This window comes from Odocoileus virginianus, chromosome 19 (genome assembly GCF_023699985.2).
Source record: "Odocoileus virginianus isolate 20LAN1187 ecotype Illinois chromosome 19, Ovbor_1.2, whole genome shotgun sequence".
Classification (NCBI taxonomy): Eukaryota; Metazoa; Chordata; class Mammalia; order Artiodactyla; family Cervidae; genus Odocoileus; species Odocoileus virginianus.
In genome coordinates, this window is record NC_069692.1 from 42,844,184 (window position 1) to 42,871,672 (window position 27,489).

The 27,489-nt window shown below is 41.9% G+C and overlaps 1 protein-coding gene, 1 long non-coding RNA gene and 1 pseudogene across 4 annotated transcripts in view; 1 reads left to right on the plus strand and 2 right to left on the minus strand.

The window, feature by feature from the left end:
- The window catches only part of ANKRD6 (ankyrin repeat domain 6), a 175,235-nt gene that overhangs the window by 134,770 nt on the left and 12,976 nt on the right, over positions 1–27,489 (minus strand). The gene's annotated exons all lie outside the window — the stretch shown is intronic.
- Positions 8,111–8,210, plus strand: LOC139029750 (U6 spliceosomal RNA; annotated as a pseudogene).
- LOC139039636 (uncharacterized) lies at positions 18,196–18,997 on the minus strand. Its single transcript, XR_011492978.1, has 2 exons — positions 18,762–18,997; positions 18,196–18,493 (listed from the first exon to the last, which is right to left on the minus strand). It is a non-coding gene; the product is annotated as an uncharacterized lncRNA (long non-coding RNA).

Below are 27,489 nucleotides of genomic sequence, written 5' to 3' on the forward strand. Positions count from 1 at the left end.
AGATAAAAAGAAGCTGGGTGAGTTGCATAGTATTTCATGGAGGCCACCTGGGGAAGTCTGGCAGATAAGCACTACGTCCTACATGCCCTTCACACGCAGCATTACAAGTCGTCAATTTTTTTGCTTTTTTTGGCCACACTGCTGTGACTCGTGCGATCTTAGTTCCCCGACCAAGGATTGAACCTCGGTCCATGGCAGTGAAAGCCCAAGTCTTAACCACTGGACCTCCAGGGAATTCCCTATAAGATGTCAATTTTTAAGCCTCAAGTTCCACCATTAACTGGATTGACAGTTGCTTAGAAAACAATTTTTTTAAAAAACCATTCGCACTGGTAATGTGAGATGTTACTTTACAAAATAATGTTACTTCTCTTAAAATCAACACTACACTTCAGGGACACAGACATTTTCTGGTGACACGATTAGGCAACTCTAGAAGGATAAGAATAAAGACAAGATTTCATAAAGAAAGAAAAACCAAGAAGTGACACCTTTGAAGAAAAACAAGTTTGAGTCAATTCTCTAGACCCACAGCAGTGATTACAGAAACATGAAAAACACAGGCAAGGCAGCGAAAACTTTCAGCGTGCCTGAATTCAGAACGTGAGATGCCCGCTCAGGAATACAAAAATCGGCGACGTCTGACTTAAAGCCTCTCTGTTAACCACAAAGGAAGTAGCATCAATGCGTGATGACAGGCGGCGGGCAAGGGGGCAGGGGAGAGGGCAGGAAGCAGGCAGCGGCCTCTCTTCCTCTGGGGCTCTTCCTGGCCAGGTCAGGCACCTGGGAACCTGAGTCCTGCTCACAGAGCCACTACACAGACACTACAAGCTGGCCTGAGCAATCAGCAGACGTGGGAGCAGGAGAGGGAATGATTTGGGCTGTTTTGGGAGATGGGGTGTTGGGGGGCAGGGCGCAAGCAGCATGAAACAGTATGATTCATCCTGCCTTGTAGAGGAAGCCAGTCATAGCCCAGAGACGCCAGGAGATGGGGAGGCTTGGTGAGATGCTGAGACGGCGGCAGCAAAATCGTCCCCTTCTAACCTGGGGCCAGGCGTGTCAGCACCTGTCACCCTGAGGTTGTCCTCATGAATCCCCAGGTGGTGTATCCACACTCCTGGCACAGGCTATCCAGACAGCGACTGACAGGAAAGCACCCAACAAATTTTTGGCAGCTCCACCGTGAAGCAGGACTATTGCCAAAGACAAGCCAAGATCCAAGAGGCGCAGTGACCTCCAATGACTAGCTATTCCCGCTCCTCCTCCTGCTCCTTCACCCAGCAGGCAGGCACGACAGATTCACCAACTCTGCGCCAATCACAGTCACCTAGAGTTTGACCGTAGGGGACTAGAACTTGAAGTGATAAACATGTCCATATATAATACATACAGGCATTTATATTCATGTGTTTGGAGATGGAAGGGAGCGAGGAAGGATGGACTGCAGGCAGAGACGGTTACTTTTCATTTAGGAAAAAACAGGCAGTGGAACCACACAAAATCTTACCTAATCCACCATCTACAGGATCTTGGGCAAATCTCTATACCTTTACTTAAAAGGAAGGTATTTGAAGAAGCTATTCCAGTAGGCACTGTGTTCTGTGCAGTAGACTAAGATTATACTAGTTTTACCATGACAAAGCTCCTATAAAAACTGACAAAGAATTAAGATTTATTCTACCTGTCCTACTTTGAACTGTACCAAATAGTAAATGAGTAATCAAAACAGTGAACCAAATAGTAAATGAGATAAAGTTTCTCTTTACAGTTCAGCTAACAAAGAAGAAATAATGCAATCCATATATCTATTTAGCAGTACCCAATGAATTAAACAGACACTGAAAACAAAGAGGTCATTACCTATTAGAAAGTATAAAAATAGCGAATTCTCTGGCGATCTGTTGGTTAGGACACCATGCTTCCACTGCAGGGGGCATGGGTTCAATTCCTGTTTGGGGAACTAAGATCCCAAAAGCCAGTGCAGTGCAGCCAAAGAAAAAAAGGAAAGAAATTACAAAAAGGAAAGTAAAATTATAGATGTTACAATATCTGTAATATATGTAAGTATAAAAAATAAATGATAATTTTAAAAAACCATCAAAATACTAGAAGAAACTATGGATTAGTATTTTTACAATTTTTGGAGTACAAAAGGCCTTTTCATATTAATCATAAAAGCCAAAAAAATTTTAATTAATTTTTTATTGAAGGATAATTGCTTTACAGAATTTGGCTGTTTTCTGTCAAACCTCAACATGAGTCAGCCATAGGTATACATATATCCCCTCCCTTTTGAAACTCCCTCCTATCTCCCTCCCAACCCCAACCCTCTAGATTGGTACAGAAGCCCCTGTTTGAGTTTCCTGAGCCATACAGCAAATTCCTGTTGGCTGTCTATTTTGCACATGGTGATGTGAGTTTCCATGTTACTCTTTCCATACGTCTCACCCTCTCCTCCCCTCTCCCCATGTCCATGAGTCTATTCTCCATGTCTGTTTCTCCACTGCTGCCCTGTAAATAAATTCTTAAGTTCCATTTTTCTAGATTCTGCATATATGTGTTAGAATATGATATTTATATTTCTCTTTCTGACTCACTTCACTCTGTATAATAGGATCTAGATTCATCCACCTCGTTAGAACTGACTCACAGGTGTTCTTTTTATGGCTGAGTAATATTCCATCGTGTATACATAGCACAACTTCTTCATCCATTCATCTGTTGATGGAAATCTCCGTTGCTTCCAAGTTCTAGCTATTGTAAATAGTGCTGCAATGAGCAATGGGATACATGTGTTTTTTCAATTTTGGTTTCCTCAGGGTATATGCCTAGGAGTGGGATTGTTGGGTCATATGGTGGTTTTATTCCTAGGTTTTTAAGGAACCTCCATACCGTCTTCCATAGTGGCTGTATCAATTTACATTCCGATCAATAGTGCAGGAGTGGTCCCTTTCTCCACCAGCGTTTATTGTTTGTAGACCTTTTGATGAGGGCCATTCTGCCCAGTGTGAGGTTACATCTCATTGTAGCTTTGACTTGCATTTCTCTAATAATGAGCAATGCTGAGCATCTTTTCATGTGTCCACTAGCCATCTGTATGTCTTCATTGGAGAAATGTCCGTCCAGGTCTTTTTCCTACTTTTTGATGGGGTTGTTTGTTTTTCTGGTATTGAGTCGTATGAGCTGCTTGTATATTTGGGAAATTAATCCTTTGTCAGTTGTTTCATGTGCTATTGTTTTCTCCCATTCTGAGGGCTGTCTTTTCACCTTGCTTATAGTTTCCTGTGCTGTGCAAAAGATTTTAAATTCAGTCGGGTCCCACTTGTTTACTTCTGTTTTATTTCTGTTACTCTAGGAGGTGGGTCATAGAGGATCTTGCTTTGGTTTATGTCATCGAGTGTTCTCCTGTGTTTTCCTCTAAGAGTTTTACAGTTTCTGGTCTTACATTTAGGTCTTTAATACATTTTGGGTTTATCTTTGTGTATGGTGTTAGGAAGTGTTCTGATTTCATTCTTTTACATGTAGCTGTCCAGTTTTCCCAGCACCATTTATTGAAGAGGCTGTCTTTGCCCCATTGTATATTCTTGCCTCCTTTGCAAAAAATAAGGTACCCATAGGTGTATGGGTTTATTTCTGGGCTTTCTATCTTGTTCCATTGGTCTATGTTTCTGTTTTTGTGCCAGTACCATACTGTCTTAATGACTGCAGCTTTGTAGTGTAACCTGAAGTCAGGAAGCTTGATTCCTCCGTTCCATTCTTCTTTCTTAAAACTGAAAAGTCAAAAATTTTTAAACTGTGATAATATATATTAATATTGTTCAGTCACTAAGTTGAATCAGACTCTTTGAGACGCCATGGACTGCAGCACACCAGGCTTCCCTGTCCTTCACTATCTCCTGGAGTTTGCTCAGATTCATGTTCACTGAGTCAGTGATGCTACCTAACCATCTCATTCCCTTCTGCCCCCTTCTCCTCCTGTCCTCAATCTTTCCCAGCATCAAGGTCTTTTCCAATGACTAGGCTCTTCATATCAGGTGTCCAAACTATTGAACTACCTTCAGCATCAGTCCTTCCAGTGAAAATTCAGAGTTGATTTCCTTTAGGATTGACTGGTTTGATGTCCTGGCTGTCCAAGGGACTCTCAAGTGCCTTCTCCAGCCCCACAGTTTGAAATATGGTAACATGTATAATTTTTGAAAAGTTCTTATCAATGAAGAAGGACAAAACACTCAAAGAGTAAAATGGACAGAGAATCTGATTAGGCAATTCCACACACGCACAAAATCAAAAGCTTCATTAAAGACTGGAATTATTTGGACTTAGGACCCTAAGAGTCCAGTATACAGCAGTCAGTCTAATTGAAGGAAAACACAAACACATACAAACATTAACTTACAAAATAATATTCAATCTTACTCTTGAAAGAAATGCAAAAAAAAAAAAAAAGATTTTTAAAGCATAAAGTTGGCAAAGATTAGGATGATTTGGCAATATTCATGTTGGTGAGGGCAGTGGAAAAGCCACTGAAAACTTTACCTTTCTGATGGGCAATAAAATCATCTAGAATACACATACATTTGACCCACCAATTTCACATGCAGGAGTTTATCCTAAAGAGATAATGGGGGGACTTCACTGGTGTTCCAGTGGCTAAGACTCTGCAGTCCCAATTCAAGGGGCCCAAGTTCAATCTCTGGCCAGGAAACTAGATCCCATGTACTGCAACTAAAAGACCCTGCATGCCACAACTGAGGCCTGGTGCAGTCAAATAAATAAATAATATATTTTTTAAAGGGATAATGGGAAGAGGGGGGTGAGTTTAAGAATAGCTATATAAAGATGTTCACTACTGATATGGTTAATTTTCTGTCCCAGCTTCACTGGGCTACTGGATACCCAGCTATTTGGTTAAACATTATCCTGGGTGTCATGAGGATGTTTCTGGATGTGACTGCCATTTGAATCAGCAGACTGGGCAAAGCAGAAGGTCCTTCCTACTGTTTCATCCAATCCCTAGAAGGTCTGATAGAATGAAAGGATGAGCAAGAGAAAACCTACTCTCTCTGCCTGAGGCCTGACTGCCTGCTGGTTCTCAGGCTTTCCACGGGATTTCTTGGGATTTCTCAGTCTCTATAATCACATGAGCCAATTCTTTATAAAAATTTTTCCGTGTGTGTCCCCTGGTTCTAATTCTCTGGAGTTGTTCAGTCACTCTCGTGTCCGACTCTTTGCAACTCTTTGCGAAAACTGCAGCATGCCAGGCTTCTCTGTACTTCATCATCTCCGAGAGCTTGCTCAACTTCATGTCCATTGAGTTGGTGATGTCATCCAACCATTTCATCCTCTGTCATCCCCCTCCGGCCTTCAATCTTTCTCAGCATCAGGGTCTTTTCCTATGAGTCGATTCTTCGCATCAGATGCCCAGAGTATTGTAGCTTCAGCTTCAGCATCAGTCGTTCCAATGAATATTCAGGGTTGATTTCCCTTAGGGTTGATTTCCCTTAGGACTGACTGGTTTTCTGGAGAACCCTAACTAACATAACTACAGTATTAGCAATACAAATGAAAAATGAGGAAAGAATGGGTATCCTCATCAAAAGGTGGTAGAATAAGTAATTTTTTATCCAATGGAGTTCTTGAGAACTGCTTACAGAAATGATGAGGATTAACATGAACTGACATGGAAAGATGTCCCCAAAATACTGAATTTTTTTTAAGGAGCTCACGGGACAGTATGTCCACTGTGATTTCACTGATATAAAGTTGTGTATCACATACAAGAGTATGTGTGTTTATGTGTGAAATGGGACAGGATATTTAATAAAAAATAATTTATCTCTGAGTGATGGCATTTTGGATGAGTTTTACCCACTTCAAATTCTGTATTATTTGTATTTTTCTCCAATGAACTTTATCAGGAAAATCAATAAAGCCAGTCTCTTCCATTAAAAAACAATCATGGCAGCAAGAAGAGAGAGAGATGGCTGAACTGGGAGGGGAATCTGGGTAAAAGGAGAGTTTGCAGCAGTTGTTATTTCACGGTAGGACAAATGAGAACGGTGACGGGGGAGAGAGCCAGAAGGGGACGAGAGGCTGGGCGCCGCAGACCCAGCAGGTTGAGTGTGTCCAGGGGATGAGCTGGTTCCTACCCTCTGGCAAGGCAGATAAGAGCCTACAAATGCAAACAGGATTCCCTACGAGTGACACTCCGGCTCCCTAAAGCAGAAGAGCGCTGCCTACAGCAGGGATCTGGAAAGTAATGCAGCAGGAGATGGTGCCACTTCCAAGGTGGGTCAGATGTCCCAGCACAGAGACAGGAGGCTGGAAAAGCAATATCCGCTCAGGGACTGTCGGGCTTGTCAGATCCACAGGGTAGAATCTGGGGGTCGGGAGCAGCAGGTGATAAGACTAGAAAATTAACGTGGCACTCAGAGTAAAGAGGCTTGGAGAGGCTGAGAGTCAGGACCATAATGCTGGGGTATTCTAGGCAGCGCAGTGACCCCACGCCTAGCAATGTCCAGACATACAAATCCAGCCGCCGCTTGTGGGATCTGCAGACTGGAGGAACTTGACCACGGAGGCAGGGAAAACCCAATGACAAACGACCAGAGATGTGAGCTAATGCTGTGAATTAAAACGGTGGCAACAGAAGCAGAGAGCGACACGAGAAGCGTGGCAGAAGGCGTCCACACACGGCGTGACCCACGCGGCATTACAAACCACCGGGACCCAACCCAGACGAGGCTGACCTGACTCTGTGAAGCGCTGCCGCTAGCCACTTTGCATTTAGAATTCTACTCAAATATCACACTTAATAAGCAGATGTTTCCTCCTCTACTTCGGTAACTTACTTTTGTGCCAGCACTGGGGGGTGTGGGGGGTGTGTGTGGAGGAATTGAAGGGATGGAGAGGGGAACGGTGAGCCCAAGAGAGGAAGAACCAAGAAGAAACACGTCTGTAACACAAATTTTATGATACGCCTTGGAAATTTTCAGAAAGTACCACTAAAAATTCTAAATACAGGTTAAATGGCCAGAGAAACATTATAAAACCCCTTGGGTTGGCTAGAAAACGTCATAGCCACTCAGAAAAATGAAAATAAAATTTTTAATTCTAAGCAAACTTCACATTCAACCATCAAAAGAGAATATATTTATCATGCTTAAATAAATAACATCTCAATATTTATAAATAGCATTGGTAAGAACATGATTTTTGCTCTGCTGATTTAAACAGATTTTATATATTTCCTCACAGTCTCTTCTCACTTTTAAATAAAAGATTATAGGTAATACAGAATATTTCATTAAACTTTGACTGAAGAAAAAAAAAAAAATCCAGACAGGTAAGATAGGCACCCTCCTCACAATCAATTAGGTAAAATGTGAATTTTTAGACTCCTGATCAAAACTTCAAAAATCTCCTTAGAGTGAAAGGGTAAACTATTTTAAAAACCATCTGTCAATCCTAAAGCCACACACGCGTGGCATGAGTCACCCAGTGGTTTTCAGGCTCTTCTGCCATCAGCGACGTCTCCTCGGATGGCTGGTGGGGGCGGGCTGGGGGCCTGTGGTGTTTGGGGGCGCTTAGGAAGTAAAGACTGTGGAAGCAGAGACACACTGCCTTGGGAACTCTACCGGGGCAACAGGAGTTTCTACAGCTGTTTTAAACTCCCAAATGCATTTGAAGGTATGAGTAAAGTTTCAAACTGTACTCCAAGGGAATCTCCAGGTCCCGCTCAAGCCTCAGAAAGCTACAGGGATGAGTCTCCAGCGTGCTCTGAGAAGTGATGCCCGCGGGAGGCCTGAGCAGCGATGCGCTGCCCTACACACAGCGAGCTCTCGCTCACCCATTCATCTTTGGCAACTTCCAATCTTTCTAAGAATCCACCTTTCAAGTCACTCGGTTATTTGTATACTAAGCATTACAACCTCAGCTCTAGAATCACAAAAATCTGTGGGCCTTCCATCTCAACTTTTGATCGATCCACACAGCAAGTTCTTTGATAAACGCAAGGCATAAGCACTGTGGCTGACTCTCAGAGTTTAAAATACCAAGACAGCATCTGGGAATAGTTGAGGAATGCATTAAGATACCACAAGTACAACGCTCGCTTCCACAGCACATATAAATAAAATTGGAATGATACAGAGATTAGCATGGTCCCCGCACAAGGATGATGAGCAAATTCTTAAGCAGTTCATATTTTGGGGTGGATTAGCAGACACAAGCTACTGTGTATATAAAAGAGATAAACAACAAGGTCCTACTATATAACAAATGGAAGTATATTGAATATCCTGTAATAAATCATAATGGAAATAAATGTGAAAAAGAATATGTGTGTGTGTGTGTGTGTGTGTGTGTGTGTGTATCTCTGAATCATTGGGCTGTACACCAGAAACATAACATTGTAAATCAACATTGTACATCAATTGAAGTATGTATACTTCAATTAAAAAAAAAAAGATATCACAGATAAAGCACAAAACAGGATTCACAATACCTAATCAGAATGACTGAAGTAATTTCACTCACAAAGTAAACTCCAAATCAACTCACCAGCAAGTGTCTGGTATATTCAGAAGGGAAAAATAAAAAGACTTCTCAACTGTGTTTATAAATAATATACCTTGTATATGATAATATAAATATCAACTGATCATAGTTTTTCTCTTAGAGACCTCGTGGATGAGGCTTAATTGACTAACCTTAGAGTATCAAATCGATTAATAAAGTTGTTGTTGAAACTTTACCTCTTGGGAGAAGAATATTTTAATAAAGGCAACCAATAGCTTTTTAACATAAAGATCTCTTACAAATGGAAACTTGACAAGAAAGTGAATACTTTTCCCAAAAGAAGAACGGACAGAGAATACAAAGGTACCTCACGTACACAGAGAAGAAAAAGAAACACAGAAGCTAAAAACATACAAATGTTCAGTTTTCTTCATAATCAAACAATGAAGATATAATTCTTACCTACAAAACTGAACCTAAAATAAAAAATTAGGAGGGAATTAATTCTGGTGGTCCAGTGGTTAGGACTCCAGGCTTCCATTGCCTGGAGCATGTATTTGATCCCTGGTCAGGGAACTAAGATCCCACATGCCACAGTGCAGCCAAAAAACAAATGTAGAATAATCCCTAATGACAAGAGGACAAGAAAACAAACTCTCACACATCACTAGAGAATATTTCTGGAGGGCAATTTGGCAGTATGTGTCAAAAGCCTTAAAAATAAAAACAAATGCCTTTTGAATCAGCAATTTCAGTTCTCTTCAAGGAAAACTTTTTCAAGGAAAATAGTGAGATGAGGGAGTACCCTGGTGGCCTAATGGTTAGTATTCCAGGCTTTCACTGCCATGGGCCCAGATTCAATCTCTAGTCAGAGAACTGAGGTCTCAAAAGCTGCATGGCACAGCCAAAAAAAAAAAAAGGGAGTGAGATTAACATACAAAAAAGTTTACCAAAGCATTTCATGTAAAAGTGACAATCTGGAAGCCACCTAAAGCTTCAGCGTAGTTCTCTTTTAGATATAATGATGTTAAAAAGTATGGGCAAATGCTCATGATATATTATTAAGGGGAAAAGTTACAAATAACATTCAAAGTATGATTTTAATGTTGTCTACAGAAAACATATAAGGGTACGTACCAATATAGAAATAGTGGTTACCTATAGGTGGAAGGATTGAAGATGTTTATCTCTTTTTCCGCTAATTTTTACACTATCTACTTTTCCTTTTCCTTTTTTCGGCTGTGCAGCACGGCTTGTTGGACCTTAGCTCCCCAATCAGGGATTAAACCTGGGCCCTGGGCAGTGAAGGCGTGGCGTCCTAACCACTGGACCACCAGGGAAGTCCCACTATCTCCTTTTCCAATGAATATGTATGAGTGCTGCTGGCTAAGTAACTTACCCATAACAGAACAGTAAAGTAGATATTACTATTATCCTCAATTTACATATGAGGAAACTGAGGCACACAGAGGTTACGCCGCTTGTCTAGGGTCACACAGCCAGTACCTCATAAACCAGGATTTGTCCTATATTGCCCTGGCTCCAGAGTATGTCTCTTAACCACTTTGCGATGACTCACCTTTAAAAGGTAATTTCAAGTAAAATGTCAGATAATCTATAATTACATGCACTACCAATTCTTAAAGAAAGAGGATATCTGTGGACCAGAATTTTCAGAGCATATTGGGAGACAGGTGGTGAGGCTGGACATTCTCTCCTGTCTCACCAGGTCGTCCCTCTTTGTTTCAGGTTTTCACTCAGATTATCTGAAGAGTCACCTACTCCTCTGTCACCATCCTCCCTGCCCTCAACACACACACACACACACACACACACACACACACACACACACCCCGTGGCTTTTAGGAACAGCAAAGAAATTTTCAAGGAACTGTCATGGCCCGGGAAGGGAGCAGAGAGTGGTACCTAAGTTTGAGATTTTGAGAATGCTGTGTGTGCGTGTGTGTGCGTGTGTGTGCATGTGTGTGCGCGTGAGTGCGTGCGTGTGGTGCGTGTGCGTGTGCGCGCGTGTGTGTGTGTGCGCGCGTGTGTGCGTGTGTGTGTGCGCGCGCGTGTGCGTGTGTGTGTGTGCGTGCGTGTGTGTGTGCGCACGCATGCAGCCCACCAGGCTCCTCTGTCCCTGCGATTCTCCAGGCAAGAATACTGGAGTGGGTTGCCATTTCCGTCGTCTCCAGGGGAATCTTCTTCCCAACCCAGGGATCAAACATGCATCTCTTGCACCTCCTGCACTAGCAGCCAGATTCTTTGCCACTGAGCCACGTGGGAAGCCCCCAGGTCTCCTGGGCCCCCACCAATAACTCCTAGAGGTCTCATGGCAGAGCAGGACTCTGCAGTGGGGGCAGGGAGGCCTTCCCAGATACAAAAGCCCTTCCGAATACCCTGTCTCTCGTTTGTAGAAAAGCTGGAGTCTCCCAGGCCTCCCTGAGTCACGGAAGAGCAGGATTAAGCAATTAATGATGAAGATTAGAGAGTCACAGAACCTTCAGTTCCTCCCTAAAGGACATAGATAACAGTGTCTGATGCACATTCCTCGGTTGCTTTGCAGACACTAACCGCCACCAGAGGGGAAAAACTAACCGTGGGATGAGCAGGCTGTGGCCGTGACAGACGCTGCTCTGTCTTATCAGTACTGACTCTGGTTGCACAGTTCCAAGAACGGGCCTCCAGGAAACTGGAACACATCAACCCTAGGGCTGAAGATTAACTGTGCTTACAATGATCACGGTGACGCTGATTAGACTACTGCGCGACCAGTTTCAAGATGCGAGTCGTCTTTGACTTTGCTGTTCTGCATGTATTTGGCACCCTCACTGTCAGTGAAGCCCCCAAAATTCTCCTCTAAAACGTTTTGACCCCTAACTGACAACTGGGAGGTGATGTGGGGGAATGCAAGTCCACCATATCCCCAGGTGCCAGCTTCCTAAATAAAGCCCCTTTTTACACCACCCTTGTCTCTCCAACATTGACTCCAGGGCAACAAGCAAGCTGAACCAGAGTTTGGTCCTGGCTCTGGCTAGTAACAGTCTACCTAGACATATTAACTCACAATCCAGCGTAAAATAAAGTATTTTTCATTTCCCTCATAAACAAAATGTATACTAATTTTCCCCTAAGGAAGTGACAAAGTCATTTAGATGGAAGCAATGTCAATTCTCTGAAAGGTGTTGTTAAAATGCAAAAGACTCGGACTTCCCTGGTCGGCCAGTGGTAAGACACTGTATTTCCACTGCAGAGGGCAGAGGTTTGATCCCTGGTCGGGGAACTAAGATCCAAGGGCTGCATTCAGTCAATACATAGGAAAAAAAATTTTTTAATTAAAACACAAAAGACGCTGACAAGCTATGGTGCGTCACGTGTGAATAGGCAAGATTAGAGGACAATTTTTGGTGTATCATGTCACACTCCTGCTCTGGCCTCCAAACAAAAGCCTGACAGAGGTAAGTGCTTATAGATAATATTCTGAGCCATATAGGACATTGAGGTTTCTGCAAGGTGCACGGATGATCAAGTTGCAAGGGACTAAAGAAAAGTTTTCTGTGTGTCAGAGAGAAAATATTACTAATCAATACAAGGCAAGCTCCAGCCATCTGTTGTTCTAAAATTAGACACCCGGTCAGGTTACAAAGAAGTGAAGTTCTGCCAATGAAAGTAGGAATTTGTAATACTAGATAAAATATCACCACTAGTGATGAAATTATCTTACTAAAGAACAATGACTGCTTTTTAACTTCAGGGATCAATAATGGTTCTCCTCAGTTACAGTTCATAAAGGAGTATTTTATTCTGCTGTCCCAAAGCTTATTAAAGATGAGCCACTATTACTAGAGGACTGTGATTTTACACCTAACATAAATTAGATTGACCCATATCTCCAGTAGGTAGATACATATGATCAAACATTTGTTTTGCAAAAGTGAACCTAAAAAAGACTGCCTTAGCAAGGAATGAGACTAGTTAATATGAGTTCCTTCAATTATAAAGATTTATCCAAAAACAATTCGTATGAAACCCAAAGACCTCAAATAACCAAAGCAATCCTGAGCAAAAAGAACAAAGCTAGAGGCTTCCCTGGTGGTCCAGTGGCTAAAAATCTGCCTTGCAATGCAAGGACACCAGTCTGATCCCTGGTAGCCGAAGATGTGACATGCCTCGGGGCAACTAAGGCCTCCCACCCAGAACCCATGCTCTGCAAGAAGAGAAACCCCTGCTCACTGCAACTGGAGAAAACCCGTGTACAGCAACGAAGACCCAGCGAAGCCAAAAATAAATAATAGATAAAAGAAAAAAAACTTTTTAAAAAGGGCAAGAGATAAAAAGTGTTGGCAAGGATGCAGAGAAAAGGGGACCCCTGTACATTGTTGGTGGGAATGTAAACTGGGACAGCCACTACGCAAAACTGTACAGAGATGCCTCAAAAAAATAAAAATATAACTATCATACGATCCAGCAATCCCACTTCTATGTATATACCCGAAAGAAACGAAATCAGTATCTCCAAAAGATATTTGTACTCCCATACTCATTGCAGCATTATCCACCATAGCCAAGGTATGCAAGCAACCTAAGTGTCCATTAATGGATAAATGGTTAAAGAAAATACACACAACACAAGTGGAATAAATTTCAGCCTTGAAAAAAGAGGAAATCTTTTTATTTGCAACAGCATTAAAGAACCTGGAGGGCATTATGCTAAGGGAAATGAGTCAGAAAGAGAAACACAAATACTGCATGATCTCACTTATGTATGGAATCTTAAATTTTTTTAAAATTATAAATAAATAGATAAATAGATATTTAAATAGCTAAACTCCTAGAAGGAGAAGAGGTTGCCAGGAGGTAGAGAGTGACCGCAATACGGAGAGGTTGGGAAAACGGTACAAACTTTGAGTTACAAGATGAATAAAGTCTGTGGATCAAATAATGTACATGGTCACTATGGCTGATAACACATATAACTGAAATTCACTGAGTGATAGGACTTAAATGTTCTCACACACACACAAAAGTTAACATGCAAGGTGATGGATATGGTAATCCTCTCACAGTGTCTATGTATATCAGATCATCATGGTGCACACTTTGAATATCTTACCAAGAAAATAAAGTACAATTTTGTCAATTATACCTCAATGAAGCCAAAGAAAAAAAAGAAAAAAGATGGAGGTGGAGGTAGACAAAATGCCTCATAACGTTAATACTGGTTTCTGATTAAAGAAAGCTTACTGAATCACAATATCGTACACCTAAAGCTAATGTAATATTGTAAAATGACTATACTTCAATTTAAAAAAGAAAGTAAAAACATAATTTAATCACTTTTTACATTTCTCTGCGGGAAAAAAGAAAGCTTATGAAACACTTCCCGTATCTCCTCTCCCAACACAGACCCCACGAACAGGAGAGAGACAGACTAAGGAGAAGCCGCATTAAAGAACAGAACACGCACGTGTGCTAGTCACGTCAGCCGTGTCCCGCTCCGTGCGACCCCAGGGACTGAGGTCCACCAGGCCCCTCCGTCCGAGGGAGGCTCCAGGCAGGACACTGGAGGGCGGCCGCGCCCTCCTCCGGGGGATCTTCCTGACCCCGGCACTGAGCTCGCCTGCCTTGCAGGTGGGCGCTCTACCAGCGGCGCCAGCGGCAAGGCCGGGAACAAACGTGGCGTGGCCGAAAGCGGAGGAGAGACTCCCGCAGGCGTGGCGTCAGAACGCCCGGGGAGAAGCAGGGGCCGCGCCGTCGGGCGGCGGGGAGGAAGCCTCCGCCCGGCGCTGACAGCGGGGCACGCTGGCTGAGGTCTGGGACTTAGAACCGCCTGGTGCTGGAGCGGACGCAAACACGACTTGGGGCACACCGCAAGGCCACACACGGGTGTGCCCGGTCCGCAGCGCCGCATTCGCTCTGGTTCGTGACGACCTCTGTCCCAGCCGCGGCAGCACTAAGACCTGAGCACGTCCACAGACGCGCTCGGGACCGTCCGGGCCGCGGGAGGAGGCGCCCGGCCCGGCCCGGCCCGCCCTCGAGCCCTCAGCACGGGCAGGGGCGCAGCGCCGGGCTTTCCCTACCAGCCGCCCCTCCACTCCGCTGTTTTCTGCCCTTACTTCACGTCCAGTCAGACGGTTTTGAGCCAAACTGGCTTACAGAGATGTGTAAGTGAGGACAGTAAAGGCGCCGCAGAAGTGCCCGAGGCCCCGTGGGGATGGCAAAGGATGCAATTTAAGACCAGCACGTGGTCAGGAGCTGGTGGGCGCGTCTCTTACAATCACAGGGAAGACTAGATGGTGTCCTCAAGTTTGTGACTTCAGGGGGCATCCTGCCAAGAACGTCTCCAAAGGAACTATGCATCACCACCCTGTTTATAGGGTTCCCTGGAGGCTCAGAGGGTAAGGAGGTCTACCTGCAGTGCGGGAGACCGGGGTTCAATCCCTGGGTTGGGAAGATCCCCTGGAGAAGGAAATGGCAACCCGCTCCAGAATTCTTGCCTGGAAAATCCCATGAGCGGAGGAGCCTGGTGGGCTACAGTTCATGGGGTCGCAGAGTCGGACACAACTGAGCCACTTCACTTTACACTTCACTTTACCCTGTTTATGCTGATTCATTTAGCCCTGTCATTTCTCAATTGCATGTTGAGCTGAAAGGGTGGGTCATGATTACAAAGAGTCAATGCCCCAGGCACAGAACACTGTCAAACATCTACTCTTACAAGATGGGATACAAGGAGTGTCCTTCACATTTGCTCATTTTTTATGAAATATTAGACACATATAAAAGATTATGTAATATACTTAATATATGTAAGGAATGAAGATCATAATAAAACTCATTTCCTAATTTAAAAAAATAGGACACAACCAATAACAATATTCTTTATGCTCCACTCCAAGCATATCCCCAAAGTGTGAGCACTATTTGAATATTGTGTTTTGGTTTTTTTTGCTCTTATGATGGTTTTGCCACATAATGTATATAAATTGCCACATAAATGTATATAAAAAAACAACCTGAATTAGTATCCTCAGAGATTAAAGAAAGTATTATAGGAGAAGCTAAAATGAAAAAAATAAAGAACAAAGAGATTTCTTGAAAATAAAACTACTATTGACAAAAAAATTTTTTTAATTCAATAGAAGGAATGAGAGTAAGGTTTAAAAATCTACCAAGAAATACAACCAAAAGACAGAGGCAGAAAGAGACAGAAGAATTAAGCAAAAGGAGTCTCAGTAGGTCTTCTCCACATCAGAAGTTTTAAAAAAGCAAACAGGTTAAGAAGAAAGGCGAATTATCAAAGAAATGATGGAAGAAAATTTCCCAGAAGTGAAGGGCATGAGACTCTGTATTGAATGGGACAAGCACTCAGCACAACGAATGGAAAAAACCAACTACATCAAGTGGTTGACGTTTCAAAATTATCCAGATTCTTGTAAAGCAATTATCCTTCAATTAAAAAAGTAAATAAAATTTTAAAAAAATTATCCACATTCATTAGCTGGAGAAGAAAGTGAAGTGAAAGTCTCTCAGTCGTGTCTGACTCTTTGCGACCTCATGAACTATACAGTCCATGGAATTCTCCAGGCCAGAATACTGGAGTGGGTAGCCATTCCCTCCTCCAGGGGATCTTCCCAACCCAGGGATCAAACCCGGGTTTCCTGCATTGCAGGCGGATTCTTTACCAGCTGAGCCACCAGGGAAGGCCAGGCAGAGAAGAAAAGATCATTTGAAAAAGACAGTAAGATCCATTTCTTTTTCCCTTCTTCCACACCCCTCTGGAATGGATTTTATATATAACTTATAACCATTTGCAGATGTGCAAAAGCAGGTGTCCAATCAACTACACTAAAAGCTTCAAGGTTAGAAGGAAAGAAGGTACAATTTATTGCTAATGTTAAGTAGTGGGATTTGGTGAGTTTATAAAGCACCAAAATAAAGTTAGAAGCTACAGCTATAAATAAAAGCTAATCTTGGAAGGGATCAATGTTCTTCACTTTTCTAGTCCTGTTTCCCACAAGTTGAAAGACGTTATGCTTATATTTTGTGAAGGAAGATACTGAAAACTAAAAACTCATCCTGGTGGTCAATACATTGAGTGCCTGTGTACTTTTCTGTGTTTTAAAATATCTCTACAAATAATTAAAAGGTTCAAATAGCAAAAGATCAAACGGAAGAGTCTGTTGTAGGAATTGCCCAAAGACTATCTTTTTTTGTTTTATTCAACAGATCTTACTCTATCTCTAAATCAAAATGCTGCATAGGAAACAGGAAAGACAGAACACAGACGTGTGAAGCCCACTCCAATCAGGACTTCAGAGTACTGGTATCTCATAAGCAATTTAGCCATCATAATGAGTCTCTGTGGTTCTATATCCTACAAGTGCTTTTAGCCCTTACCGGGCAGTCAGTTCACTCCAGGTCTTTACCCCGTAGCACAGAGACATCTTTGTTACTAAGGCAGACAGACATAAGCCAACAGGGAGCTTGTATTACGTGTCTAGAAAGAACTGTTCATTATTCGCCCATCTCTGCCGCAGATAAATTTCAATAACCTTGACTCTGCAAAACAGCCTGATCCCAAGTGAACACAAACACTGCAAACTTCTTTCACTGTATTTTTGAAACTAGCAACAAATCAATTCTAATGAGCCTGTGGAGTGAGGTGGAATACACATATATGAGCTCTTAGTTTTATTTTTATGATCTGAATTGTATGAAACTCAGTGTGACAACTACTCAGTTTATCAGACAAACTTCCAGGGGTATAAAGATTCAATAACATCATTTCTAACACTGTACTCACAAGAGTCTGTACTGGATACTGCTCTCCTTTTTGCAGCTGTGTGAAGTCCTGTATGAGAGTCAAACTATAACACCTTAAGGTGCTTAGACTACTATCATATTTTAACAATGTTCCTAATTTTCCTCTATGAATGAACCCAAAACATCTTTATTTAACAAATACTGAGTCACAAGTGAATATGGGTTATTAAAAAATTTTTAAGCCTATATGGTATTTATACAATGGAATTTTACTCAACAATAAAAAAGAATGTAAGGTTGTAACTGTTGCTTCTTGACCTGCATACAGGTTTCCCAGGAGACAGGTAAGGTGGTCTGGTACTCCTGTCTCTTTAAGAATTTTCCACAGTCTGTTGTGATCCACACAGTCAAAGGCTTTCCAGTAGCTAATGAAGCAGATGTTTTCTGGGATTCCCTTACTTTCTCTATGAGCCAACAAATGTTGGCAATTTGATTTCTGATTCCTCTGCCTTTTCTAAACCCAGCTTGTACATCTGGAAGATCTTGGTTCATGTACTGCTGGAAGCCTAGCTTGAAGGATTTTGACCATAACCTTACTAGCATGCAAAATGAGTGCAACTGTATGGTAGTTTAGACATTCTTTGGCACTGCCCTTTTTCCTTTGGGATTGGAATGAAAACTGATCTTTTCCAGTCCTGTGGCCAATGCTGAGTACACTTTAACAGTATTATGTTTAAAGATTTTAAATAGCTCAGCTGGAATTCCATCACTTCCCCTAGCTTTGTCCGTAGTGATGCTTCCTAAAGCCCACTTGACTTCACACTCCAGGATGTCTGTCTGTAGGTGAGTGACCACATCATCATGGTTATCCGGGTCATTAAGACCTTTTCTGTATCGTTCTCCCGTGTATTCTTTTTTTTTCTCCCGTGTATTCTTACCACCTCTTCTTAATCTCTTCTGCTTCTATTAGGTCCTCACTGTTTTTGTCATTTATTGAGCCCATCCTTGCATGCAATGTTCCCTTGGTATCTTCTAAATTTCTTGATGAGATCTCTAGTCTTTCCCATTCTGTTGTTTTCCTCTATTTCTTTGCATTGTGCACTTAAGAGGGCTTTCTTATCTCTCCTTGCTCTTCTCTGGAACTCTGCATTCGGTTGGGCGTATCTTTTCCTTTCTCCTTTGCCTTTCACTTCTCTTCTTTCCTCAGCTATTTGTAAATTTTAAAGCATTAGTATTAGCTTTACATCTGGACATAAGTTGATTTAATAAAGCCATGAATCTCAAAATAATAATAATAATAATAAAGCCATGAATCTCATACTTCATACCACAAAATCACTTAGGTAACTATATATCATTCTACAAACAGCACACAATAAAAACTGTAGCACAAATTTATAACCTTTCATAAGTCATTTCATCTCAGACCAATTTTATTCTCTCCTATCAACTGAAACACTCTCCACACTACTCACCTTCACCCTTGTTCAACTTGCTTCCTCTTTATATAGTCTTCCTGCTTCTTAGCACATGCAATCTGTATATATATATATATGAAGACACAGCAATAAGGCAGCCATCTGCAAGCTAAGGAGAGAGGCCTCAGGGGACACCGGATCTGCAAACCCCTTGATCTGAGACATCCAGCCTCCAGAATTGTGAGAAAAGAAATTTCTGTTGTTGAAGCTACTCCATCTCTGGTGCTTTGTTCTGGCAGCCCTGACAAACGAATGCAGAGGGGAAACTGAAAGTGTTAGTCGCTCAGCCACGTCTGACTCTTTTGCAACCCCGTGGACTATAGCCTGCCAGGCTCCTCTGTCCATGGAATCCTCCAGGCAAGAATACTGGAGTGGGTTGCCATTCCCTTCTCCAGGGATCTTCTGGACCCAGGGATCAAACCTGGGTCTCCCACATTGTGGGCATATTCTTCACTGTCTGAACCACCAGGGACGCCCCCCAGAGGGGAAACCCATGTATTAAAAAGAAAAAAAGACAGAGAACATAAGAAAAGCATTTTAAGGAACAATACTAAATCACAGTACCTAAAGATGGACACCTGGATAGCAGAGATACAAAAAAACACAAGGAATTGATTACTATAACAAATCATCCAGGCAGCCCACACTTCACACGTGTAGGCTGCCTACACATTCGAACAGGCACTGTTGTAGGTCCCACAGATTAAATTATACCAGTCCTCCAACCACACAGTTCCAATCTCACCATGGTGTATTAACTTCGAGAAACTGCATGAGGTACCAATTTCAACAACAGCTCTCCGGTCTACAAATCACTATGTAGTAAACAGAAGTGCATCACAATTAGTGACCAACCACATCACATCTTTTCCAAGTCTGCAGTGATTGGTCACTGGTCACTCATTACTCAGTTCACACAGACAACAAGACACGTAATGGAGTTGTCTCCTTATCTCCCAGTGAAAAATCCACCTAACAGCTTCCCAAAATGAACAACTAAAAGAGGGAATGAGCCAACAAAGAAGAAAGTGAAGCCAAGAAATGAAAAGTGGTAATGTGGGAAGTGAAATCTGAATGGAATAGGACGGAGTGACAAAAGAAATGGCTGACCATGGTAAGCTGATACAGCTACCACCTGAAGACTCCAGGTGTGAAGCCAAAGGAACTCAAAGAAGGGCACTGATCAGCATAAATTAGGAAAGTGTGGAGATAAGAGGATGAAGAAATGACGCTGCAAAAACGTCACATGAACGGAACTCCTGCAAGCACTTCACAATACTGACAGCGCAAAGGATGAAATGTTAGAAAGTGACCCAGACGTCGACAAGAGCGTGAAAGTTAACAAGGCGCAGGAAAGATGCCTCCTGTGGATGCAGACTGGTGAACAGAGGATGGAGAAACAGATCCTGCCTAGAGCACAGGGAACTATGCTCCATGTCCTGTGAGCAGCCATAATGGGAAAGAATATGGAAAAGAATGTACACACATATACACGTGTGTACACAGGGCTTCTCGGTAGCTCAGAAAGTAAGGAATCTGCCTGCAATGCAGGAGACCTGGGTTTGATCCCTGGGTTGGGAAGATCCCCTGGAGAAGGGAATGGCTACCCACTCCAGTATTCTTGCCTGGAGAATCCCATATGGACAGAGGAGCCTGTATATGTTTGCGTGTATAACTGAGTTCCTTTGCTGTAGGAGAAATTAACACACATTGTAAATCAACTACACATCAATAAAATAAATTCTGAAAAGTGGCCTGTTCTGTATCGTAAGTTATAGGATGGGAAAAGGCAAACCAAACTACTCGCGATAAGATTTTACAAAGAAAATAAAAGTCTAATATTCAATGTTGCTAAAGTTTTAAATTACAGTGTACTAAACTTTGGTATTTTTAAAGTTCCCTATACAATTGTTAACAGACAGTATAATAGTTTTTAATGTTTTGGCAAAACATTTAAAGATCCTACTAAAATCGAAATTTTCCCCATTGATTATTAAGATAGCCTATCAGGGTTTCCCTGGTGCCTCAGATAGTAAAGAATCTGCCTGCAATGCAGGAAACCCAGGTTTGATCCTTGTGTTGGGAAGATCCCCTGGAGAAGGAAATGGCAACCCATGCCAGTATTCTTGCCTGGAGAATCCCATGGACAGAGGAGCCTGGAGGGCTATAGTCCATGGGACTGCAAAGAGTCAGACAGGACTGAGCAAATAACACTAGGGATCAGGGTTTCAGCGTGCTCTATTTTCTTTATAGCACCACAGCTCAGGCAAGGGTGGCCAGTAGTTAATTTGAAGGGAGAGAGGGAGTTATGATTGAGATGCAGCCCAAGGAAGGGCTTCTGGGGTGACTAGCAGTTTGATTTCCTGACTAGAGTGGCCGTTATAAAGGTATTTGGCTTCTAATAATTTGTTAAGGTGAAAAATGTTTTTGTGATTCAAACCCACAGGGGCAGGAGACTAGTGAATGAGGACCCATCTGAAGCACTGGGCAACTGGTCACCTTTCTAAAAGAAAAGAAAAGCCACAGAAGTAAGAAAGCAACCTGGCAGAAGGCACAAAGGCTTTGGTCAGACGTGAAACTGGAACCTAAGGCTCCTGGCAGCCAGGTCACACTCTTCTCTTTACAGCCTGCCAGTCTCCCATGAAGCAGACTTCTCCTAAAGGGCATCTGCATTGTCCATTCCCAGGGGAGGTCACTTAGCCAGGTTTGAATGTGGAGGCCTGGGGTTTTAAGATACATTACCTACTGCTAATCAGAAAGAAAAAGACAAATAGGTAGGGAGGCGGAAAGTCACTGACCTTAGCATTTTTCTCCCTGAATCACTGTTCAGGCAGAGATCAGGCTTTGCAGAGAACAGTGGCCTCCCTAATCCGAGGGCAACAATGCACTCAGACTTCACTCACTCAGTCAGTTCAGGCGCTCAGTCGCGTCCGACTCTTTGCAACCCCATGAACCGCAGCACACCAGGCCTCCCTGTCCATCACCAACTCCCAGAGTCCCCCCAAACCCATGCCCATCGAGTCAGCGATGCCATCCAGCCATCTCATCCACTGTCGTCCCCTTCTCCTCCTGCCCCCAATCTTTCCCAACATCGGGGTCTTCTCAAATGAGTCAGCTCTTTGCATCAGGTGGCCAAACTACCAGAGTTTCAGCTTCAGCATCAGTCCTTCCAATGAAAACCCAGGACTGATCTCCTTTAGGATGGACTGGCTGGATCTCCTTGCAGTCCATGGGACTCTCAAGAGTCTTCTCCAACACCACAGTTCAAAAGCATCAATACTTTGGTGCTCAGCTTTCTTTATAGTCCAACTCTCACATCCATACATGACCACTGGAAAAACCGTAGCCTTGACTAGACGGACCTTTGTTGGCAAAGTAATGTCTCTGCTTTTTAATATGCTATCTAGGTTGGTCATAACTTTCCTTCCAAGGAGTAAGTGTCTTTTAATTTCATGGCTGCAATCACCATCTGCAGTGGTTTTGGAGCCCCAAAAAATAAAGTCTGACACTGTTTCCACTGTTTCCCCATCTATTTCCTATGAAGTGATGGGACCCAATGCCATGATCTTAGTTTTCTGAATGTTGAGCTTTAAGCCAACTTTTTCACTCTCCTCTTTCACTTTCAAGAGGTTCTTTAGTTCTTCACTTTCTGCCATAAGGGTGGTGTCATCTGCATATCTGAGGTTATGGATATTTCTCCCGGCAATCTTGATTCCAGCTTGTGCTTCTTCCAGCCCAGTGTTTCTCATGATGTACTCTGCAGAGAAGTTAAATAAGCAGAGTGACAATATACAGCCTTGACACACTCCTTTTTGCCATTTATTCTGTGGGGCTGAGATGTGCTGCTGTGGATTTATGGTGTCTGCTTGTTGTTTAGTCACTAAGTTGTGTCCGACTCTTTTGCAACCCCATGGACCATAGCCCGCCAGCTCCTTTGTCCGTAGTTTTTCTCAGGTAAGGATACTGGAGTGGGCTACCGTTTCCTTCTCTAGGGGATCTTCCCAACCCAGGGACTGAATCTGTGTCTCCTGCATAGGCAGGCAGGTTCCTTACCAATAATCCACCAGGGAAGCCCCATGGTAACTCGTTAGGTTACAGTCAATACTTGGTCGTTCCTTTCATTTTTTTTTAATTAAACAAAAATTTTTTATTTTATATTGGAGTATAGTTGATTAACAATGATGTGTTAGTTACAGGTGTAGAGCCCAGTCATTCAGTTATACCCATACAAGCATCCATTCTTTTTCATCTTTCCTTTTAGATTGATGGCTATAACATAGAATTTTTCTCCTCATTTAAATACCCTAACAGCCTCTGACATTTCTTTTTTCATGCAAAATCCATCATGGCTTTTATCGGCTTACTGAATTAGGGAATCTGTTTTCTCTCCACTGCATGCACAACTTTCATTTTGAATAACAAAAAGTATGCCTGATATAACTGAGATATCAACCTCCATCCAGTTTAGCTGGCTAGTAAATTCAGAGCAAATACTCCAAGTCTCTTAAGATTTACCTGCTTGCCCTCAAAGTTAGTATCTCTGACATTAAGAGAATTCGAAAGGCAGGGGGAGAGAGGCATAATAAGCAAGCACACAGACATCCTGGGGCGAAATCTGGTAGAGGATTTCACGTTCTATTTTTAGATGTACAAAAGCGTGGTCACTTTTAACACAGTCAGTCAGTTATAACCACAGTGTTAGTGTTTATGAGTCATTAAATACCAAGGGAAGAATTTAAATTTGTGAATTTTGGATTTAAAAAGACAGAAATGCACTAAGCATCAAGACAGTTAGCTTTTGGTATAGCAGAATAACCAATTTTTAAAGACGGAAGCCTTATTTTTTTTTCAAAATGGCCTTATCTCAAGAGTTTAGTAATAGGAAGGAAAGAAATTTTGGTATGGAGAGATAAATTAAACCTCTTGCATATTTTGCAGGGAAGAAAAGGAATGACCTAACATTATCATTTTAATAAAAATAGAAGATGGTTATTTACTTGGCAACCTTTCGAGAATTTTATTCCTCTATGGTATTCCTACGTTCTGGGCAATGCTGGGCTCCCTTAAAGAGGGTATATTTTGAATGATTAGTAATTCTGATCATATAGTAAACATCCCAAGTCTAAGGGAACTCATTATTGAAAGGAATCTTTTGATAATCTTACATAGGATTCTTTAAATCCTTATTAGCATATGTTTTTGAGGTAAGTTTCCCAAGATATCTCCCAACAGGAAGGTATCTAATTAGCTGCAAGCCCCTCATTGGATGATGAAGTGTTCACTTTTCTTACATTTCAAAGTACAAAATACCCTGGCTTACATCCAGTCAGCCATCTAGGATTTATTTCAGCAGGGCAACAAAGGTGTAAAATGTTTCAAGGCGCCGGACCCTCAGTTTTAAAACTGCTTCCAACAGTAACACAGCTCCACTCATATTAAATATTGATAGTGTGAGGTTCTTTGATTCCTCAAGTGTTTATTTTTCTGGTTTTTGTTTTTGGAGATTTTTTTGAGGGAGGGGGTTCCTCATGTTTTTCCATATGGTATAAAAACCCAACAGGTGCCAGGGGATTTTGCTATTATTCATGACTGGCTTTACAGCTCTTTACTGTACCAAGTTTTTGAACAGCAAATGGAGGAAAACAAAGGCTTCAGCGAGCAAGCCGTTCATTAAGTATCAGGTAACCTAGAACAATACATTCTGGAGACTAAGGAAATTGTAAATAACTACATCAGCATCTGTTCCTAAAGCGCCTATAAAACACCTGTACTTAGGTTCTTCCTCTCACGGTAACTTCTTCTGCTACTAACTTTCATTTTGATTTTAAAAAGAGACAGCTAGCCCAGGGATTTAATGCTAATTTCAGTTTTCATTTGTTCCCTTTTAGCATCAAGAGGCATATGGCGCTCCAGTGTAAACCAGTCACTTTTTCTGAAACCCCAGTGCCAACGTCTCCATCATTATTTCTATTTGGAGGCAAGGCATCTTACCAGATGGCTGTATAGGTGCGGTCAGGCAGTGAGTGATTTGATTTCTATGATAAACCCCCGGCCGGGTCTCTGCACGTGTTCAGAATGCTGATGACTGATGCCACTGGGCATTCCCCTCTCGGTTCCAAGCTCTCCTATCTAGCAGGCAAGGCTTCAGTTCTGGGGTGAGTCAAGAAGCATATTTGGAGCTACCAGAGAAACTATTTTTTAGGGACCCAAAGACAAGTTGCCACAAGGGTCTGAGTTACTTAAGGTCCTCCATCAAAATCTGGGGTGCTTGTTACGCATGCATCTCCCTGGATCTGCTGTATCAGGACCCTGAGGAATCAGGACCCTGAGGAATCAGGGTGGGCATCGTTGAACTGTAATAGAGTTCCCAGATGATTCTTACCCGTGGTGAGCTGGAAACAGATTGATCTAAAGACTGGAAGACAGATTGGCAGATTGCTACCTAGAAGATCAATTGAGCAACTTACGTGAGATCATTTAAAATCTACTTTAGAGTCTCAATAGGTAGGTTTTATTATCCCCACTATGATGGTAAACTGTGGGCCAGAGATTAAGTAAATCCTAACTAGGATTCCCTTCTCCAGGGGATCTTCCCAACCCAGGGATCGAACCCAGGTATCCTGCATTGCAGGCAGATTCTTCACAGTCTAAGCCACCAAGAAAGCCCACAGAAGCAGAGTCACCTCAAACCAAGTTATACTGATTTTTTAAATATTTTACTTTTACTTATTTATTTATTTGGCTGCTTGGGTCTTAGCTGTGGCATGCAGGATCTTCTAGCTATCTTTAGTTGTGACATAGGAAGTCTTAATAGCAGCATGTGGGATCTAGTTCCCCGACCAGTGATGAAACCAGGTCCCCCTGCATTGCGAGTTCAAGGTCTTAGCCACTAGACCACCAAGGAAGTCCCCCAAATTATACTAATTTAAGTCTAGTGAAAGGGTTAACACACTTTCTGGAAAAGGATAGTAAATAAATACATTGCATGTTGAGGGTCATGCGGTCTCTATGACAATTACTCAACTCTGCCAGTATAGTGTGAAAGCAGCCACAGACAGGATGGAAATCAAGGGGTATGGTTACGTTCTAAAAACTTTTACAAAACAGGGAATGGGCTAGACTTGGCCCATGGCTATAGTTTGCTGACCTTTGGTCTAGTGCATCTTTAATTCCAATATGGCACCATAAAATATAATTTTTTTAAAATTAGGTTGGTATTAATTCCTCATTTAAATGCTTTCTTCTCTGCAATCACCCTCTATTTTTTCAGTCTTTTAACTTCATTGAGGCTTTCAATGGCTAAGTCAGAAATCTCTCTCGGTAAATGTCACATTATATTTGAAAATATGTGGGTTATTTTCAAATATCTCTTGATATTGATTTCTAACATAATTTCACAGTGATAAGAGAACAGACTCTGTATGATTTCAATACCTTTAGACCATGAAATTTTTGCACCTTGTTTTATGTCCCTGGATATGTTCCAGTGTCTCCTGGTTTACAGTCTATGGGAACTTGAATAGAATTTGTATCCTACTGTTGTGTAAAAATTATATAAATCTTAATTATGCTGAACTGGTTTGTGGTGCTTCTAGGTCTACTATATCCTTCTTTTCTGTCTGTTCATCCTACTAATTTCTGAGAGTTTGATATTAAAACTCCAACTAAAAATCTTTATCTACTTAAAAAATAATTGTAATATATAGTGGAACTATATGATACGTTGTTCTGTATTTTCCAAGTCTCCCATAAATGTGTTATCATACTTTCATAATTTAGTTTTTTTAGTTTTATTTATGCATTTGGCTGCACTGGGTCTTAGTTCTGTCATGTGGGACCTAGTTCCCTGACCAGGCATCAAACCCCAGCCCCCTGCATTGGGAGAGTGGAGTCTGATTCCCCTGGACCACCAGGGAAGTCCCATACTTTCAAAATTCAAAAAAGAAAAAGATGCAAAAAAATTAGGACCTAAACTGGCACCTCTTCCTTAAGTAAAACAGCCCAATCCCAACTGCGAACAGATAAATGAAACATTACTACAGGCAGACCTCAAAGACATTGTGGGTTTGGTTCCAGACCACTCAATAAACTGAATACTGCAATAAAGCAAGTCACAGCAGTCTTCTGGCTTCTTAGTACACATAAAAGCTATGTTTATACTACTCTGTGGTCTATTTAGTGTGCTATAGCATTATGGCTTAAAAATAAACATATGTTAAGTATTGTATTTGTTTAAAAAGTTTAAAATATTTTATTGCCAAAAAATGCTTATCATTATCTGAGTCTTCAATGAGTCATGATCTTTTTGCAATAGTAACATCAAAAACCACTGACCACACATCATCACAATAATGAAAAAGTCTGAAATATTATACGAATCACCAACATGTGACGCAGAGACACAAAGTGAGCAAACGCCATTGGAAAAATGGTGCTGATGGACTTGCTCAGTACAGGGCTGCCACACACCTTCAACTTGTGAAAAAAATGCAGGATCTGTGAAGCTCAATGAAGCAAAGAGCAATGAAACAAGATATGCCCATATGTCCGTATGGTTGGTGTAACTACTAAGTTGTGGACCACTTTCTCTATGACTCCAACTAGGTACTGGCATCTTTCACATGATATTTTATTAATCCCTCAATATTCTCCATTTCTAGCTGTCAGATGCTGGATATAGTCAAATGGCACCCTCCCCGGCACAAAATAGTTTCAAGTAAATAAA